At 43.9% G+C, this 18,225-nt stretch overlaps 1 protein-coding gene across 3 annotated transcripts in view; it reads left to right on the top strand.

Moving 5' to 3' along the window:
- NRG1 (neuregulin 1) overlaps positions 1-18,225 on the top strand; it is a 707,499-nt gene that overhangs the window by 489,476 nt on the left and 199,798 nt on the right. The window lies entirely within an intron of this gene.

The raw sequence follows: 18,225 nt of genomic DNA, 5'->3' as shown, positions 1-18,225 counted from the left end.
AGCAGCTGTGGAGCATGGGGAAGTTGCTTGACTGCGGTAATCGTGTTTGGCAGGTCAAGGGTGAGCATCGGCCTGCAGGGATTAGTACAATGCCCTGGACTAGCAAAGTGGTGTTATAATAAACCCCAGATGTTTCTGCTATTTTCAATGTATATGTTATGCTTAAACCTTAAAATGTATCCTAGGATATGGTGGGTAGGGAAAGGTTATTAGCTGCTTGGAAATTCCTTATTTGTAATATATCTATTCCCTCTTGATATTAGCTGCTGCCTGTTTAAAACATAAATCTTTGATTCTGTATTGTAACAGCGACATTTCCTCCAAATCAGCGGTTCCATTTGACTTCATGAGAACACAAACGCAGTTCTCATGTGAGAATTCAGACCGCGTGCTTCAGAAACTGGGAACTGCAGTAACAGGTTTTGTGTAATGGTGTGGGATGGAGAAACAGCACACAAGAGATGTAAGGAAGTCACAGGTGCATGGAAAACACAGTTTCATTCCCCCAGGCTAATGGTTTTAGAATTTGGAGCCATGACCCTTGGAGTATGTCATTGGCCCCAGCAGAGCCACAGCACCATTGTGTGAGCTCTTAAGTCTAATAAATGTTTAGATCAAATCAAAGTCTAGGAGTTTCCCGTTAGTGTCTCTGAACAGAGGGAAGAGGAGTAACGCAGAAGTAACATAAGTAACCATGTTTGTTGTGGGCATTTAAACTTTGTTCCATACAGCTGGGATGACTCAAGAGTTTGGTAAAGACGGGGAGGCTGTCTGTCACCTCTAAATTACTAATTCTAAGTTAGGCTAGGCTGGAAGTGATTGGAAGATGTTACCATGTGATGACTAAAATTGGTGGTCTCAGTCCCCTGGGCAGTGGGCAGGTGTGCACATCACAAAAACTGCCTTCACCAAGAGGAATCCTCCAGTTTTAACCCTCCAGGGCAGGAGTGGGATGATGATACACAGAGGAAGGTGTGAGTGGAAGAGGAATCTGTTTATCAGTGCTGTCATGTTAGCACCCCTTATAAGAACTTTAAAAATCTTTGCAACATTCCTGCTCCTCAAGGATTGGTGGAGAAGGAAGAGGAGCTGGTCACAAAGCTCATCTGCAGCACTTGGCACAGAATTGTAGAGTCCTAGGTGTCAAATCCAGTGCCAATCTGTGTACCCATTCCAGCCTTGGCAACTCTGCCAAGGCTGCCAACTGAGATGCTGGATAGTGTCAAGTTGGATGATTATTGTAGATGGTTTTTATGTTCTGTGTAACTGTCCAGTTAGATCGAGACTTCCCCTCTCACAACTCACTTCACAGTCATCTCATGGGAACAGCCATTGGCCATTTGTACCCATCTCTGTGCAAGTTTATTAAGGACTGTACATTCTTCTTGTTCCCTGATGAATAGCCAATTTGCTCTTTCAGAGATTCCAGCAAAAAAATACTTCGAAATTAGTTTTATTTAATCATTGGTGTACTTATGTACTATAAAGATATTGGATATTCATAAAGCTGATGAGATAAAACACTTTGCAAAGAGAACTGTGTGAATGGAACTAATAACTTCTGAAATGTGTTTTAAGTTCCTGCTAGAAGAAATAAAACACGAATAAAAGGCAGAAATAGAGTGGGGGATCAATTTAATCATTTTGATTTTTTTCATTATTATCTCCTGTCAGGTTGTTTTATTATCTCTCCCTACAGACGGGCAGAGATTCAGAGTAAGGCAAAGCTGAGTGAAGGAGTTTGTCCATATTCTACAGGACATTTTTTGTGTCTGTTTTTTGCATTTCCCTGAGCAATGATGGTGACCTCTTTGGACAGTTACTACCTAAGAATTCCCCATACAACCAGCAGGGGGACCTAGGATATTAGATTTTCTCACAGATCATTAAAAAATGGCCTATGGTTTTTCTTGTGAATGTTCCCTAGGGTGACCAGATGTCCTGTTTTTACAGGGACAGTCCCAATTTTGGGGACTTTTTCTTATATAGGCGCCTATTACCCCCCACCCGCTGTCCTGGTTTTTCACAGTTGCTATCTGGTCACCCTAATGTCCCCTCTCTTTGTTTTTTTACTGCTTTACCTTCTTCTTCCAGCTGTTTGCAGTGTTCACTACCATGGGTCTAATTTGCCTATTGCCGTGGTTCTCAAACTCTTCCAAATCAGGCCTTCCTTCCTTAGCAATGTGGGAAGGGCAGGGTACTCGTCACTTCTGGACATCTGGAAGAGGGGTTGTGCTACCCTAGTAGAGAACTGCCTCTCCATTATGTTTATAAGCATCTTGTCACCATACCAACTTTTGGTTAGCCCGTTTTGTTCTCATTTCCTTTCTTAAACACAGTTGCTGCTGTTGTTGCAGGATCATGAGAGCAGCGTGCCAGCTTTAAGAGACAAGTCAATAGTTTCTTGCCCGAACACATTATACTGTCTTAATAATGGGCTCATTTTTTATCGCAGTGGGGAAATAACTCTCTTAAATCCTGCCTGAGATTGGGTTTGTCACATGGCAGTGCTCTGTGCTCCCTTTATGCTGTATCATAGTATACATGACGTGTGTGCTAGGTCATGCCTGCTGTAGTTATGGTTACAAAGCAATTTACGTCCCAACCCCCTGTTTTCACACATTTTAAGGTTAATTTTTTGATGCTCAGTTTCTGTTTGGAGTCGAATTCCCCCTCCCGCATCCTGCCCCCCAAAGTTCAAGCAAAATACCTTCAGCCATTTTGAGCCCAGCAAGGGTGGAGAACAAAATGAGACTTTCCTCCCATTAAATTCTAGTGGCACTGTTTCAGAAAAGGCAGAAAACACCTTCCGGATGGACATATGTTTCACTGACAAAAGCAGCAGGGTGGACAGTGTTATGTTGGTGGGAGAGCATCTCCCATCGGTATAGCTACCATCCCTCATCGGGAGGGGTTTAATTATGCCGTCAGGAAAGTGCTTTCCCGCCAGCATAGAGCAGGTACACAGGAGACCTTGCAGCAGTATAACTGTGCCACTGTAAAGTCCATAGTGTAGACATAGAGTTAATAAGGCTTTTGATGCTGTCTCACATGACCTTCTTATAAACAAACTAGAAGCCTTGGTGAACCTATTATAAGATGGGTAGAAAACCATACTCAAAGTAGTTATCAATATTTTACAGTCAAGCTGGAAGGGTATATTGAGTGGGGCCCTGCAGGGATCTGCTCTGTGTCTTCCAAAACATGATATTTTTGAGAAATTGCAGAACATATATATGGGTATGTCTGCATTGTAGCTGGAAGAAAGCCAGCGGGCAGCTGACTCTGGTGACTAGCTGCTAACCTCCCGCAAAACTGCAAGGTCCACACTGCTATTTTTAGAGCGCTAGCTTGAATAAAGGTATTACGGGTCTGTTGAGCCAGGCTGGGAGGCACATTCTCAGCTGCGGTGTAAACATGCCGTATGTGCCCTCAGCTGAATGAAAACATCATCAACTTAGAACAGAATCATTCCAAAACATACCTCTTGCACAGTGACTGAGATAGATGGTCATGCTTTTACAGTGGTTTGATACTTATTGTTTTTTCTTTCTGTATCCTCCTGGACCCTCAGGAGCATATGGCATCACCAGTTCTCGCCATTTGTTTTGGTCTTGTCCTGGTCTGTTTGGGCTTCTGAGTGTGATGTTGCTGTGTTATATAATTACTCATTATTATTATTATTTTGTATTTAACTCCAATTATATTATTTTTCACAGATTCATTTTTTAAGGCCAGAAGGGGCCATTAGGATCATCTAGTTCAACCTATGCATAGAATCACAGACATGTAGGGCTGGAAGTGACCTCAAGAAGTCATCAAGTCCAGCCCCCTGCACTGAGGCAGGACCAAGTAAACCTAGACCATCGCTGACAGATGTTTGTCCAATCTGTTCTTAAAACCCTCCCATGACGGGGATTCCACAACCGCCCTTCGAAGCCTATTCCAGAGCGTAATGGCCCTTTCCCCTTATAAGCTAAATCTCCCTTGCTACAGATTAAGTCCATTGCTTCTTGTCCTACCTTCAGTGGACACCGAAAACAATTGATCTTTGTCCTTTTTATAACATCCGTTAACATACTTGAAGACTTATCAGTCTCCCCCCCCCCAACTCTTCTTTTCTCAAGACTAAAGGTGCCCAGTTTTTCTAGCCTTTCCTCATAGGTCAGGTATTCTAAACTTTTTATCACTTTTGTTGCTCTCTCTAGACTCTCTCCAATTTGCCCACCTCTTTCCTAAAGTGTGGCACCCAGAATTGACCAGAATTCCTAAAGTGTGGCACCCAGTATTCCAGCCGAGGCCTCACCAGTGCCAAATAGAGTGGGACAATTACCTCCCAAGTCTTACATACAACACCTGTTAATACATGCCGGGATTGTATTAGCCTTTTTTCCAACTGCATCACATTATTGACTTTTATTCCATTTGTGATCCATTAAAACCACCAAATCCTTTTCAGCAGTATTAGCCCCTACCCAGTGGTTCCACATTTTGTAGTGGTACATTTGATTTTTCCTTCCTAAGTGAAGTACTTTGCGCTTGTCTTTATTGAATTTCATCTTGTTGATTTCAGACCAATTCTCCAATTTGTTAAGTTTGTTTGGAATTCTAATCCTGTCCTCCAAAGTGCTTTCAACTCCTCCCAGCTTGGTGTCATTTGGGAAATTTTATAAACCTACTCTCCACTCCATTATCCAAGTCATTAATGAAAATATTGACTAGTATTGGACCCAAGACTGACCCCTGCATGACCCCACTAGATACACCCTCCCAGTTTGACAGCAAACTATTGATAACTTCTCTTTGGGTACAGTCTTTCAGCCATTTCTGCACCCACCCTTTAGTAATTTCAGCTAGACTTCATTTCCATAGTTTGCTTATGAAAATATCGTGTGGGACTGTGCCAAAAACCTTACTAAAATCAAGTTATCTCATGTCTTCTGCTTCCCACTATCCACTAGGTCAGTAACTCTGTCAAAGAATGAAATTAGGTTGGTTTGGCATGACTTGTTTTTGACAAATCCATGCTGGCTATTCCTTTATAACCCTATTATCCTCTAGGTGTTTACAAACTGATTGTTTAATAATTTGTTCCAGTATCTTTCCAGGTATCGAAGTTAGGCTGACTGGTCAATAATTCCCTAGGTCTTCTTTGTTCCCCCTTTTAAAGATAGGTACTGTGTTTGCCCTTCTCCTGTCCCCTGGGACTTCACCTGTCCTCCAGGATTTCTGAAAGATAATGGTTGCTAATGGTTCCAAGATTGCTTCAGTTAGTTTCTTAAGTACCCTAGGATGAGTTCCATCAGGCCCTGCTGATTTGAATACATCTAACTTATCTAAATATTCTTTAACCTTTTCTTTCCGTATTTTGGCTTGCATTCCTTCCCCGTTCTAGTTAAACCTTTTTAGTGAAGACTGAAACAAAATAAGCATTAAACACCTCAGCCGTCTTGATGTTATCAATTATTAGCTGTCATTCCCGCTTAGTAGAGGATCTACTCCTTCCTTCGTCTTTCTCTTGCTCCTAATGTATTTAAAGAACCACTGCTTGTTGCCTTTTATGTCCCTTTCTATGTGTAAGTCATTTTGTGCATAACACAGGCTATAGTTTTGACCTAGTGTTTCCATCACCTACCCCAATAACTGTGGTTGGTCTAGACTCAGAGCATGTCTTGTAGAAAGACTTTCAATTTTGCCACTTATCATTTTTGGAGCTTTTGCCTAAAAGTGACCATTTCTGTTTTGCATAAACCATCTCTATGTGCCTCTTCTAGTGAAACAGAGACTATATTGAAGTTCTGAACCCTTTAGCTGTACACTTGATCCCAGGTTATAGATTTTGGAGGGTGACCCTTCAAAAAAAAATCAAGTCTTGAATAATAATGTAGCATGGGAAGTACAGTATTAGGCATATAAGGTAGTGAATATAGACTATGATGAATCCCAGAAAAGGAATTGCGGGAGCATCCTGTGACCCCCATTTTCCTCATTTATATATAATTGTGATCTTGCATATAAAGCAGGCCATGTGAGGTATCGGGGAAAAGGTTTTGATCAGCTGAAAGTCATTGTTCTATATAAATATGTATATCTTTAGTGCATATTAAGTTATGAGATTGTGTTGTATGGTTGTCATTAAAATATGCTGTAAATTGGGGAATCAGCCAGATATTATTAGCTCCCCAGAGACAACAGCAAAGAGAGTTACCAACACCCAGGTGGGGTGTCAAACAACCAACAGTCATGTCCAGCAAGGGAGCTACAATTCAATGACTCACCTGCATGAGGCCACACCAGGGGAATTTCTCAACCTTGCCTAAGGACTCAGCAATGCCCCCAGACATGCCTGGACTTGTGTGTTCCCCAAGCACATGGACTGAGGGTATAAAACAGAACAGAGCAGGCCCATGCTTGGCCTTTCTCCTGCCCCCACCTACGCTGCAAGCAACAAAGACACTCAGATGACTGAAGACTCCAACAGAAAGGACTGGCCCAGGTTTCAAGGGTGAAATCTGTGTACTATGAACTGCAGTATCCAGTGGGGTGAGAAAAACTGCTTAATCTAGTTGTTGCCCAGTCTAATAGTGTTGATAGTTTAGACTGCGTGCTTATATTTTGTTTCTTTTGGTAGCTAACTCTGACTTTTTGCCTGTCACTTAAAATCTATCTTTTGTGGTCAATACATTTGTTTTACTGCTATCTTTACCAGTGAGTTTGCCTGACGTGTGTGGTAAATCTGCTCATGTTTGTAAAGACTGGTGTATGTCCGTTTTCCATTGATGAAGTGGTGAACCAATTAATAAACTTGCACTGCTTGTCTTCCTAAGGTACAAGGCTGGGAGCTGGGGGGATTTGCCTGGTGCCTTTCTCTGTGTGATTCATGAGTGGCTCTGGCAGCATTCATGCAAACTAGCTGGGTGTGCTGAGTGATCACAGCTCCTGAAAGGGTTTTCTGCTTGTCACTAGCAAAGTGTTGTGAGACACAGCCAGGCAGGAGAGTTTAGGGAGCATAGCAGTCCCATGGTCCCAGGCTGCCCCCTGGGGATCCCGTCACAAAAATATCACACATTAGACTCCATTGAACTAGGAGCCCAAATCCATAGTTTAAGAATTGCCTTCTGCATTAGCAAATCAATGACTTAAAAGCTTTAAAGTTCTTCATGTCGCTGTGAATATTTTATACCACCTATACTCTAACAGCAACTTTATGCTTTTGATGCTTAAATTAATCTTGTTTTCTCCAAAGGTTTGTACTTTTTAACCTCAGTTCTGCTAATGGAAAAAGAAATCAGAAATCTTCCAAAATCAGTTCAGTTTTTCTTTCCTTACACGCCAATACCTTAATGGAGATAAGTGATTATTTTTGGAAAATATTATATAACCCACTGAGGTAGTCCACTGCTCAGACTGTCCTCATTAAAATATTTAAATTGTGTTTTGAACATGCACAGAGTCTATTGGGCTATCATTCTGACATCATTATTATTAATTATTTTGATTAGAAACATAAGAACTGACATACCAGAACAGACCAATGGTCCATCTAGTGTGTTATCTTACCTCTCTGATATTAGCCACTACCAGATGCTCCAAAGGAAGAGATAACACCTGCACAGTGGGCAACCCTACAATAACATGCCTTAAGGAGATCATAGAATATCAGGGTTGGAAGGGACCTCAGGAGGTCATCTAGTCCAACCCCCTGCTCAAAGCAGGACCAACCCCACTAAATAAGCCCAGCCAGGGCTTTGTCAAGCTGGGCCTTAAAAACCTCTAAGGAGAGAGATTCCACCACCTCCCTAGGTAACCCATTCCAGTGCTTCACCACCCTCCTAGTGAAATAGTTTCTCCTAATATTCAACCTAGACCTCCCGCACTGCAACTTGAGACTGTCATCTACTCCTTGTTCTGTCATCTGCCACAACTGAGAACAGCCGAGCTCCATCCTCTTTGGAACCCCCCATTCAGGTCGTTGAAGGGTGCTATCAAGTCCCCTCTCACTCTTCTCTTCTGCAGACTAAATAAGCCCAGTTCCCTCAGCCTCTCCTCATAAATCATGTGCCCCAGCCCCCTAATCATTTTTGTTGTGGACTCTCTCCAATTTGTCCACATCCTTTCTGTAGTGGGGGGCCCAAAACTGGACGCAATGTTCCAGATGAGGCCTCACCAGTGCCTAATAGAGGGGAATAATCACGTCCCTCGATCTGCTGGCAATACTCCTACTAATGCAGCCCAATATGCCGTTAGCCTTCTTGGCAACAAAGACATACTGATGACCCATATCCAGCTTCTCATCCACTGTAATCCCCAGGTATTCTGCAGAAGAGATATCTCTTCCCATTTGCAGGTACCTAGTGGTTGGCTTACGTCTTGAAGGATGAGGGTTGGTATCTTGTAAACATTTCTGTCCTGTCTTATGGACTTGTGAATATTATTGAGATTGGTGCAGGGTCCGTCTTTTTGTTCTGTGTCCCTCATGCTTAGCAAACTGGAATCCTGGTCCGTGAGTGAGGCTCCTAGGCACTTTCGCAATACAAATAATAAAAAATTATATTAATGACAAAACTCTTCTGAATATCCTACTCAGCTACTTGCTTCAGTAATATCTTCTGAATCTGAATCTTTGCCAATGTCACTTAGGGCTCAAACAAGGCTATCTTGTGTTGCTATAAGATCCCTCTTTTTATAAGGAGAGATTGTTGGCTAATTGCTCAACCCCCAACTGGTCCCTCTCCTTTGATCTGTCCAGCTTGGCTGGCCTTACCAGAAGTTATAGGTCTTGCTGGCATAGCTTTCAGGGTTATTGGAGCACACAAGCTTTCCCACCACATCAAAGTGCATCCACAGGGAAGGTTGAGTAATATCTTGCAGCAGTGAATTCCACAGGTTGTGTGTTACCAAAAAAAAATCACCTGGACAATCAGGCCACGTATTTTTGGTGCCTAAATATGGATTTAGGAGCCTAACTTTTGGCTCCTGTTTTTGAAAATCATGTCTCAATTCTTTTTTCTGAGTGGTTACAGTTAATTTAGCACTCTCAATGGGGTATATAAATAGTTCAGGTTATTTCTTCCAGCGTGTATTACCTTGCATTGAATTTCATCTACCATCCTGCTTACTCATTCACCTGGCTGTGTTAGGTCCCTCTGAAGTGCCTCACAATCCTTTGGTTATTTGACCGATCTAGATAATTTTGTGCCAACTGCAGATTTTGCCACTTCACTGTTCCCTGCTCCAACATACTTTTCCATGTCATTAGTACATAGTTAGTAGTACCTTGTTACATGATATACAATATCATTACATACAAAAATATGTTAAAGAATGTTGTTGAGGTTGCAAAGTCAAGCATTTAAAAGTTAGAAAATGCCAGAATTATGAACAGTTTTTAGAGTGGGGGAGCTGTGCCCCCCCTTACCCCTGTCTGCACCCCCTGCCGCCCCTTAGAGCTGGGGCTGGGAGCAGGGCTGTGGCTCCGAGAGGTGGGGAATGCAGATGGGGTAAGGGGGCCGAGGCAAGGGCCGGGTGCAGGGACAGCAGCTGGGACCCCAGGTGCGGGGCCGGCAACCAGGACCCTGGGTAAAACCTGGGGGCGTACAGCATTCCCTGTACCCATAGTTCCCAAGCCTGCGAAAGGAGAGACATTTTTTCATTTTTAATTCTCCAGATGTAGGGCAGGAATTGCTGGGAGGGAACGTTACCAGGGAAGAAAAGACTCCCCTGTCCCCACAGCTTGTGGCTGTGGTTCTCTGTTTCGGTAGAGAGACACTGGGGGGCATACTTGGTGCACATGGGACATGTGACGGGGGGCTTAGTGAGGCAGGCAGAATGCTCCCAGTTTGAGGCAGTGAGCTGATGGCAAACTCTCTGGAACATTATGCTGATCAAATGGTGATTTCTGAACATGTAACTTGGCCGATGGATGGATTTCCATGAGGACAGCCAAAGGGTGCTCTCTGACCCGACAGCTATCCTCTGTTACATTTCAAATTCCTGTTGCAAACCCAAGGAGGCCTTAGCATCGACGCTGCTCCCCCTGAAACACATATGCTGTGTAGTCATGTAGAGTGATGCTCACTGCTTTGCAGTGGCCCAGGGCAAAATCTAGGCAAGACTTAAGTGGGATCGAAGAGGTTGTTGTAGTCCATGGGATGTCCTTCCACAGAGGGGTGAGTTTCACCCAGACCTTCCAGCACTGTAGACAGGCAAGGAGATGTAAGAGTTGACAGCCCAAGCACTGGCATTCATTTTACAGTCAGAACATACCTAACAAGGTATGTAATATAGGTAAACTTGCCACGGATGGCAATATGCCCTCCAAAGTTGCTTCTTAGGACAGCAGAAGTATTTTAGTGCCCCGTGAAACTTGCTTACATTCTCTGTTTAATGATGAATGATGCCATTTTAATTCAGTGCATTGCTTCTGCAGAACAGAAATGGCAGCCTGTTCCATGCATTGTTGTGTAGATCTCACTGGAACGAGGCCCAGCTGCGGCCATGACAAGTTTAATTAGGCAGATGTGTTGAACAGGCACCTAAAGAAAACTGCTGGCAATAGCACTATGATTTATGGTGTCATTCATTGTCCTAAGGCATGGCGCCTTTGTGCACTCAAAAGATTGAGGCAGGATGGCACCGCTCTGTCAGCACTGCTCCCGCACAGGGATAATCAAGGGTTGAGTGTTATAGGAGTGAGTCCTATTAAGGTAAACCCATGTTGTGTAATTTACTAACCAGCCAGTGCATTTTGCATCTTTTTGCTATATAGTGTACTTAATACACAGTGTCATAAAATGCTTGAGAATCAGCACAACAGAGTAGGCAAGAGAAAGAAGGATAGTTTTACTGAAAATGTTAAGGAAAGGAAGTGAGTCATTGACTGGGTTGGTGGGTAAGAATTCCAGATGGGTGGGACAGCGTAAATCAAAGGACGACTGCGTTCATGGGGTATGACTGAAATTCATGTAGCTATGTAGCTGGCTTCTATTTAGCTGTTTCAGTGCTGTGGTACCTGGATTAAAGCTAGCTCAGACATATCTACACAAGTGGCAGTCAGACCCCATGATTGTCATGTGGACACAGAGTTGTTAATGTAGGTTCTATCAGAACACAGGGCCCATTCCCAACAGTTGACAAGAGAGTGTTGAGACTTCAGCGAGAAACTGCAGAACTGGAATCAATTTGCAAACTTGACACCATCAAATTAGGCCCGAATAAAGACTGGGAGTGGCTGGGTCACTACAAAAAGTAATTTTCCCTCGGTTGATACTCACACCTTCTTGTCAACTGTTGGGAATGGGCCACATCTACCCTAATTGAATTGGCCTCGTTAGCACTGACCCCCCCCCCCCACTTGATAAGACAACCCCTATCTTTTCATGTGCTGTATTTTTCACTCCATGCATCCGATGAAGTGGGTTGTAGCCCATGAAAGCTTATGCCCAGATACATGTGTTAGTCTCTAAGGTGCCCCAAGGACTCCTCATTGTTTTTTAGTAGAATTGTGGCTGCTCAGCATCAGGCCATTTTTATTTAAATATTTAAATATGGATTTAGGAGGCTACTAGGTTTGCAACATCAGCCTTAAGCGCTTTTTATGTACTTAAATGTGAATAATAGCCCCTGGATTGTTTATTTTGATATTAACTGCATTTATTTTATGCTGTCCCCGTGTTTTCAGCCTGCTGGGTCAGATTTTTGTATTGACAATGTGTAACAGCATCATGAAAGTTGATCGGGGAAGCAGGAAATTTTGGCAACTGGGTAGGAGTCAGCGGAGGCATTTGGTAGCTGATGAGATTGGGGTGAAGGGGTAAGCTGAATGTTTCTGCAGAAATGATCAGCAGCAAGTTAATTAAATTATAATCTGTAGGTTAGGCACTCTGCCTCTTTCCCTCCCTCACTCATTTTCATTACCTCTGAATTCAGCTTGCTCTCTCGACAGCATTCTCTTGCCTTGCAGTGCAGAAATCTGGTGACTAAGCTTACAAGCTGATGCTCTGTGTGGCTGCGTTACCTTGTTGAGGCTACCCAGCCTTTTCATGATGAGCCTGATTCTGCCTTCAGCCACACAGGTTTGGCCTGAACATCGTCCCAGGACTTTGGCAGGGTTACTCTCCCTTTACACACTGTAACAGAGAGGAACAGGCTTTCCCCATGTATGCAGCGTTTTTAGTTTTTGCTTTATTATTGTTTTCAGAGAGTGAACATAGATGCTCGGATTAATGCTCTGCTTTCACTTTCTAGTTCCTCATTGTGACACCATCTTGCACCAGCTTCTGGGGAAATGTTAATTGACTCTATCTCCATGCTTTAGACAAGATGATTAATAATAGCTCTCCGAAAGTCATTTCAAGGAAAGAGCTACAACTTCAATGACTGCTTTCGGAGGGGATTACTGTACTTATAAAGGAAAGAATAGGAAGGAGGCACTAATCCAAGTTCAAAGAGCAGCTCCACTTTTCTAGGTAAACATCTGTGCCGGTTGGATGACATGCCACATATTCGAGTTGAAAATTTCACCAAAAAATAAACGAAGCTGTTTAATGAGAGCTCTTGAGACTGCAGGGTGGCAGCACTGCTTTGAAAGTTTCAGCTGAAATGCTAGTGATGGTGCATCTACAGCTCAAACTTTTGCAGAAATGTCCTCGTGGCTTCACTAAGAAGCATGGCACTCGGAGAGTCTTAGTTGTACTTGTCCCGTGCTTATCTCCTGTTTACAGTGCCAAGGTTGGGCGGGCTGACTTCTGTTGGTTTCTTGGTTTTGGTACCTAGACTGCTAGACAGCTCAGGTCTAATAACTACTTACTGGTTTGCCTGTTTCCTTTTTGTTCGTCTTTGCAAATGACAGTGCGCAGTAATATTAAGTCACAGAATCTGAAACATATAGGGCCAGATTTTCCAAAGAGCTCAGTGCCTATGTAGTAATTTCTGTACTCTGGAGGGTTTGGCAACACAGGATTATGTCCTATCATCACTCTCAGTGTTTGGTTGTGTAGATAATCTGCATGGAGCCTCAATACCTTGAAATAGAGTGGCCAGCTTTTAAAAAGTGCCCAGCCCCCTGCACCTCCCTTTGGGCATTGTAGGAGCACTTTGGAAAATCTGGTCTGGAGTTTATAAACTGGAGCTTGGTTGTAATCTTGTCAGCAAGGTGGATGTGGCACGGAGGGGATTTGGGAAGTAGATGTATTCTGTCTTAAGTGACAGGTTTCAGAGTAGCAACCGTGTTAGTCTGAATCCGCAAAAAGAAAAGGAGGACTTGTGGCACCTTAGAGACGAACAAATTTATTTGTGCTTAAGCTTTCGTGAGCTACAGCTCACTTCATCTAATGCATCTGATGAAGTGAGCTGTAGCTCACGAAAGCTTCTGCTCAAATAAATTTGTTCGTCTCTAAGGTGCCACAAGTACTCTTTTTCTTTTTGACTTAAGTGACTGTCTCTCTTTCCTTGAGCATAAGTTATTTTGTATTATGTGTATTATTGAATTGCCTGGGAGCCCGAATCATGAACCCCATTTGCTAGGTCCTGTACAAACACAGAACAAAAAAACCACGCACCATGTCCCAAGTTGCTCACAATGTAAGACAAGAGACAACAGATGAATACAGACAGGGGAGTACAAGGAAACAATGAGACAATATTGGTCAGCATGGTAAGCTGTGGTCTTTGCACACCAGCAGCCCGAAGAACCGATAGAGGTTACTCCTGTGGCTTCCATTTATTAACATAACTGTCAATCACAATTTTTCACACCAAATAATATACATGTGTGATGGCAAGCGTGTCTAATACGTTCCTGTGTTCACCCTCTTAAAAGGTTTTGTACTCTTCTAGAAAGACTCCATGGAATTTCAGCTGCAAGTGTGCTGCTGCGGGATGATATTTTGCAGATTTGCTGTTTAATTTGTTCAGTGTGTTGAGGCTCCATGCAGATTAACTAAACAATCAAACATTGAAGGTGATGAGAACGCCATGCTCCCAAACTCTCCGAAGTCCAGTAATGACAGATTACCTCAGGTTTTATATTATCAACATGGCTTTGCAGAGTAAATGTAGAAAAGTTTGTTCCTTGTCCTTAATATTATACACTGAGACTTTCAAAAGTAACAGCGCCCCCCAGAGAGAAAAATTAACAAAAAACCCAATAGTCAGTCCGCGTTAATAAGCGAAGGTTTAATATCTCGTCTTCTGCTGCCTACTAAATTTTCTCCGAGCCCATTAGCAGTGCTGGGTCTTTTGCTGACACAAGGGCCTTTTGGCTCTACTTGTCGAGACTTCTCACAGTGTTTTCTCTCTCTCATCATGATATCCTGTGTTGCTTTCGGGGGGTGGGGGAGGTGTGAAGTTTGTCATGTCAGTGGAGGTCTGCAGATGGTAGAGAGTGATCCTTAGTGGGGAGTGTGGAAGGCTCAGGGTTAAATATGGATGCCTTTCTGTGTGTCTAATTTAATGTTTAAAACATGAGACCCCCTAGTATTTCAATGAGTTTCTCAGCCAAAGAATGCTTGTAAAGTATACCCCAGTGCACCTTAATATGGGCGTTGCTTCGTTGGGGATTTTCCCATTGTTACTTTTAAACGGTTCTCTCTTTTTTTTTTTTAAATGTGTGGCCTTGTTGTCATTTTTCTACTGGTGTCATGTGTACAACCACTTCTGTTGCGATACTGAAATCCCTGGAAGAGCTCTGTCCAAAGTTTGATCCGCCTTAACCATTGGAGGGCTATACTTCTCAGTGTTAAATATGTATGTTGTACAAATCATTCTGCCACCAACAATTGTTTAATAAGCACTATTTTGTATTACCGAGAGAAGAGGTTTAAGGTCTTGGGCTCACGTGCTCTAGCCCTGTAACAGCAAACTTCATCCTTACCATTTGGCAAATGTTTGCTGGTCACATCCGTGATGCTGGTTGGCATACACAGGAACAAATGAAGCGCAGTCATGCTGGCATGAACTCCCTAGAGATAAAGCCAGGGAAGTAATCAGTGCTTACCGAATGGAAATGGGCCAAAACTAACAGAGAAATAAATAATATTTTCAAGCTTTTAAGGGGCTATTAAAGCAATGGACAGTAAAAGATAAGCATTAAAGATACTAGTATCTCTAAAAGTCACTTTCCTTCCAAACCAATGCATGTCCCACAGAGACTGCACCAAAAGCAGTGATAGGTCTGAAGTGAAGGACAGCTGCAGTTATAATCTGTGTAGCTGCATTTCTACTAAATGTCAAAGTGTAAAGCGTTCTATGCTGTAATTTATCAGTAAGTTCATTGTCATATGTCTGACAGGTATATGGTTAACTTTGCAAAAGCATGGATGAAGGGAAACACAAACAAACATACTGGAAATGAAAAAAGACACTCCTTTTTCCGTCATATCTGAGTGCAAATCGTACCGCTTTCTGTGGAGGGCCTGTAGACAATGAGTGACCATGAATTAGTTGCATCTACTTTTATGTTTCCTGGTAACTCCTGAGTTATGGGAAGAGTGGAGCTGTAAGCGTGCGGGACTCACCCCTGCGGCGCCTCCTGCTGGTGTCCTGGGAATTAGCTCTACTTCCAGCCTTGGAGCGCCCTCTGCAGGCCGGTGTCCCGCTTACGCCGGGCCCCCATGTCCCTCCCAGACCCGGTGCCCCTTGTATGCCAGGGTGCTGCCCCTTGGCAGTAACCCCTCACTTGCAGGGCAGTAACCCCTCACTTGCAGGGCAGTAACCCCTCACTTCCTCCCCGGGGAACCACCAGCCCCTACCCCTCCCTCGCTTCAGTCGTAGGCTCCTGCCAGTCACCAGCTAGCCCCGCGCCCTGCGGCAGACTGCAGGATGAGCCACTCATCCCAGGCAAGGTTGGGTTTGGACCTGCTGCCTCTGCCTAACCTTGGGCTGTTCCCTGCCACCCCAGTACCGGTTGGGCCTAATACTAGGCCGCAGCCTGGGGCTTTCCTGGCTGGAGCTCCCCAGCTCCTCAGGCCCCTCCCCAGCCCTGCTCCAATCCAGGTACTCTGCTTAGGTCCCTGCAGCCAGGTCCCTCCCTCTCAGAGCTAGAGAGCGTCTCCTGAGCTTCATTCCAGCAGCCCCTTCATAGGGCCAGCCGAGCCTGTTTGGGGCATGGCCACAGCTGAGGCTGCTTCCCAATCAGCCCAGCCTAAGGCTCCCAGCCCCGGCCCTCTCCCAGGGCTGGCTTTTAACCCCTTTGGGCCGGGAGCAGGTGACCATCCCGCTACAGGAGCATATTCATTTAACACTGGTTTCCATTGACAGCTCTGATGGGAAAAAGTTCTGCAAGCCATTTTGTGCAGAAACTGTTGAATTAAAATAAGATCCAAAACATTAGCTCTTATTTCTTACTGAGCTTGACAGTTCAACCAATACAAAAACCTGGTACCCTATAGTTGATGTTGCTCCCCTGCTTAATATAACCGTTATACGGACTATATAACAGGGACATGTTTTATGAGTATTCAGATAACTGGTTATGGAAGGTTATGTAAATATTTTTACCTTTTGCGGCTCACCTGCTCCATTATTGACAATATTGATGTGCAAATTTCACCTTCCCCATTTCACAGACAACCTGATCTCCGATCCACAAAACTCAATGGCACGTTTGTCAGCATGCATGTCACTAATGGAGCTGGTGAAAAATGCTGATGATTTTTGTGGGAGATTGTAAAATTATTATTATTTTTCAAAAATGTTCCCCAAAACAATTCAGTTCTTCCATAACCTGGGCTTTTTTGTTTGTTTTAAACCACTTTTTTTGGAGGATAGGGGGAAATTCAGTGTTCAGAAACTAAAAAGGCGGAAGAATTATTCCATTGACTTAATGCTGTCTACCCTGGGGGTTCGGTTGGTTTAATGGCATTGCTCAGGGGTGTGGATTTTTCACATCCCCGAGTGACGTAGCTGGGTCAACTTAACATTTTAGTGTAGACCTGACCTTGGACTCTGGAATTCAGGCCCACTCCCTCAATCCAATATGGCCCTAATCTGCTGATCCCCAAAGTATGCTTCAAAGCCTGCCTCTTTTCTGTGGCCTTGGGAAAGAAGGGGCTAGTTTAGGTTGAGCTCAGTGTAATGTGGGTTGGAATTATCGTCTGGAGTGAGTGTCTTCTCCCCGCGGTGGTTTGGGAAGCTGCTATGCTTATATTTGTTCTTTAAGCTGTCTGTCATATCAGAGGTACCTGGAGCCTTTGGATAGGCAGTGTCTGATAGCCAAATAAATAACATGTTTTACACTACTTATTCTATTGCCTTCAGTATGGCCCATGGAGATGATGGGTATGCAATTAAAAAACCCGTGGCACTGAGCCTCAGAGCCCAGGACAGCTGACTCTGGCTCGCAGGGCTCTGGCTGCGGGACTATATCAAACTGCAGTGTAGATGTCTGGGTTTGGGCTGAAGCCTGGAGTTCGGGACCACGCGACAGGGGTGGGTCTCAGAGCCTGGGCTCCAGCCTGAGCTCAAATGTCCACATTGCAATTTTACAGCCCTGCAGCCCAACCCCCCACGAACCCAAGTCAGCTGACCAAGGCCAGTCACGGCCATGCCACTGGTCTTTTATTGCAGTGTAGACATACCCAAACCAGGGCTCTGACTCAGGTTTGGTGTGTGGATGGAAGGGAAGCTTGGGCTCCATCAGTTTGACTTGGGTCAGCAAGCACTCAGGACCCAAGTCCTAGGTCCCTGTTAGGGGAGTGGATCAGAGCCTAAATCTTGCATGACTCAGATTCAAGCCCTATCCTTTTGCAGTGTGGATGCAGCTCAAGCCACAAATTGGAGACAGAAGGTCTGCATAGAGCAGTATGGACATATTGGCATCTCTGTGAGACACGGGTCCAGTAACTGTAAACCCAGGTTTACAATGCAGTATGGATGCTCAAGCACAGGCTTGGAAACACCAAGCCCAGGTCCCACAGATCTGGGCTCAGTGTACAATGTAGACATACCCTACAGATCCCAGCATGAAGTCTTGCTTCAAGAGGCCTGGCCTGCCACATAGATCATTACTCAACTGCAGATCCCAGTATTAATTGGCTGCATCTCTGTATTGACTATAGGAGCATCATTTTAGTTCTGCATAGGTTGTGATGTCTTGTGTCTGGGAAGTCAAAGAAGTCTTGTTTCCTTCTAGGGTAAACACACCAATATAACCAATTCATATCTTCTCTTTTTCATATATTTTAAGTATAATTCATGCAAATGAGAGATTTTTTGGTTTAGAAATCA

This window comes from Lepidochelys olivacea, assembly GCF_965140295.1.
Source record: "Lepidochelys olivacea isolate rLepOli2 genome assembly, chromosome: 5".
Taxonomy (NCBI): Eukaryota; Metazoa; Chordata; order Testudines; family Cheloniidae; genus Lepidochelys; species Lepidochelys olivacea.
This window is presented reverse-complemented; position numbering and strand designations above follow the sequence as displayed.